A 3,018-nucleotide genomic window follows, 5' to 3' on the forward strand; every position below is an offset into this window, starting at 1 on the left:
GACTTCTTTGGACTCAAACCAACTTGATGCCCAAGTCCCTTCTATAAAATGGCATCATATTGGCATATAACCTACATATGTTCTCCTGAGTTGTTTCAGGCATCTCCAGATTAGCTATAATATACGATATCATGTAGATGCCATGTTAATACCTATCATAGTCTATTTTTGGGAATCATGACCAAGAAGAGCCTGCCCATGTTCAGTGCAGATGCATTCTTTCTCCTGAATATTTTGGATTTGAGACTGGCTGAATCTGCAGACTTGAAACTTACAGGTACTGAAGGCAACAATATGAGGGAAGAGTGCTGGTAGGAACTATGAAATGAGAGTCAACATTTTGTGGCAGAATCTGGAAGTACATGACTGTAGTCTCAGCATTTGAGCATCAGAGACAGGAATGTCACAAGTTCAAGATCAGCCTGGGCTAGGAACAACACTGTGTCTCAAAAAAAACAAAAGTCCATATTTTCCCTAAACATATCAACAACCTGGGAGCATCTTGCTTGTGAGGTTGTTGTATTAGCTGTCCGACAGGAATGTCACAAGTTCAAGATCAGCCTGGGCTAGGAACAACACTGTGTCTCAAAAAAAACAAAAGTCCATATTTTCCCTAAACATATCAACAACCTGGAAGCATCTTGCTTGTGAGTTTGTTGTATTAGCTGTCCCACAGGAATGAGCAGAGGCAAGCAGCAACCAGCATGGTTGTCCTTTTCCTCCCGGGCCTTAAGAAAAGAGACTGGTCTGAGAACAAGAGACAGAGCAGCAACCCTGGCTTCTTCTCACTTACAGTGGGGCCCCAGACTCCACTACCCAGCAGTCCCCTTCCTCACACATGAATCGGGAAGAATGGGTACCATGAGACAGTCCTGTCCCTTTGAGCAATCCCTATGCCCAGAGCCCTGGCACAAATGCCTGGCATAGTGCGGGTGCTGCCAAGTGAGGGCACTGCCTCCCTTCCAAGCAGAGGCAGCCAGCCCGCCGGTAGCAGGTCTTCCTGAGATGCTTCAGGACACACAAACCAATGGTTTCCATGGTTCATTATGCTCCCTCACTCCTTTTCTTTTTAAATATGAAAAGCAAACAAGCAAAAAATCTCATCCATAACATACTGTGACCCTTCAGTAAGGGACACAAACATACTGTCCAGGGGGTGAATGGCAGGACTTGGATATTATTTATGGCCCATGAGATGCGCTCTCGCTTCTCAGTGAACTCCTCTACTTGGCCACCAGTTAGCCCGCCACGGCTTCCTGGCAATAAATAAATCAGCACTACAGCACCAACCCCACGGAATCACCCAGGTCATCTGGCCCCTGGAAATACTGTCCCAATATGGACATTTTTGCAGATGCCCTTTCTGTATCCTCCAAATTCCCCCAACAGAGGCTGCAAAGTTCCCTGCAAAAAAATCCAGCAAGTAAATATTTTAGGCTCTGCTGATCATATGGACAGTGGCTGTCATCACTACTCAACTCCTCCTTGGTAGCTCAAAAACCCATAGATAATTCATAAACAAATGGTGCAGCTATGTTTGAAGAAAACTTGGTGCACACACAGGGACATTTGAATTTCACAGGATTTTTACACATCATGAAGTATTCTTTCTCTCTCTCTCCCTCTCTCTCTCTCTCTCTTTCAAAATGGAGAACGCATTCTAAGCTTGAGGGCTGCAATTCTGGCCTGGAGACAGGCAAGGAAGGTGCTAACCATGGTCTAAAAGTGTTCACGTGTCGTGGTCCACACATTTTCATTTTCAACTTCTGACCTCGCCTTCCTTCCCAGGCAGGCAGTGATATCCATAACTCCATTTAATGATGTCCATAACTCAGTTAAGGAAGGAAAAGTCTGTTCCCTACTCGTTTATTTACAGTGAGAATTTGTCATGTTTCCTTGGTGAGCTCCTCAAGGGAGCCAATCTGCCTTGGGTCACACTAGAAGCCGATGTCATGCTCTTTCCCTTGGTGCTGTCACTATGGTTTATGCAGTTTCATTGGCCACACTGCAGAACCAATAAGCTCCTAGCACAGGCCTGTCAACCCAAGGCTCATGCCATCAGGACGCGTTCTGATCATTATTGGCAGCGCATGTGGTGTTGACCACACTGACTAACCAGTCATGAGAAAGGTTGCTAACTCACTGATAGATTTTAGTAGCATTCATTTTTATACATTTTTTAACTAGTAAAAAAAAAATGATTGAAGACCTAGTCCTGTGAGCAAATCACTGTGAATTTATCAGCTTGGTCATTTGTCCTTGATGTCAAGGGCTTGTTTGTGCCCTCGTTTCCAGTCTCTGAAAGGATTCCCTTTCCCTGCCCTCTCAGAGACTTCAGCTAGAACAAACCAATGTACTACACTTAATTGGTTCTATGTCTTCCATGACAGATACAGGAAGGAAACTTAAAATGTCCCTTCCCTCTCTATATATAAAAAAAGAGATAACTATTTCAAATTATTTTTCCTTTCTCAGTCTAAGACACACCATGTGGTTGGTAGAATAACAGCCCTTCAAAGATGACTGCCTTCCAAAGTTCCTAGTGTGGACACTTGAGACTGTGTGAGATGCTGCAAATGGGACTTTAGTTCTGGAGTGTCTTGTAGTCTCCATATAATTGCAGGGGTCCTGTAAGAAGGAGGCAGGAGGGTCAGAGTGAGGGGAGGTGTGATGATGGACACCAAGGATGGATGGCTAAGGGGTCATGTGTCGGGGAATGCAGGCAGCTTCTAAAAGCCGGGAAAGAGAAAGAACTGTATTTCCACACACACCCCCCCCTGCACCCCCCAGAGCCTGCAGAGGGCATGCTGTGCTGCCAAAGCATGTCAGACTTCTGGCTCTCCAGAACTCTACATTTGTTACTGGTAATTTGTTACAGCAGCTCCAAGAAACTCATACCTGCAGCTGCTGAGCTTGTGACAGTTAAGGAGACCAAGTAGTGTCTAAGGCCTCCATTGGACATCATCACTGCTAACCCTGAAGGTGAGGCAAATCTTACTCTTCCTGCATGCAAGGTCC

The sequence above is a fragment of the Perognathus longimembris genome, unplaced genomic scaffold, assembly GCF_023159225.1.
Source record: "Perognathus longimembris pacificus isolate PPM17 unplaced genomic scaffold, ASM2315922v1 HiC_scaffold_5821, whole genome shotgun sequence".
NCBI lineage: Eukaryota > Metazoa > Chordata > Mammalia > Rodentia > Heteromyidae > Perognathus > Perognathus longimembris.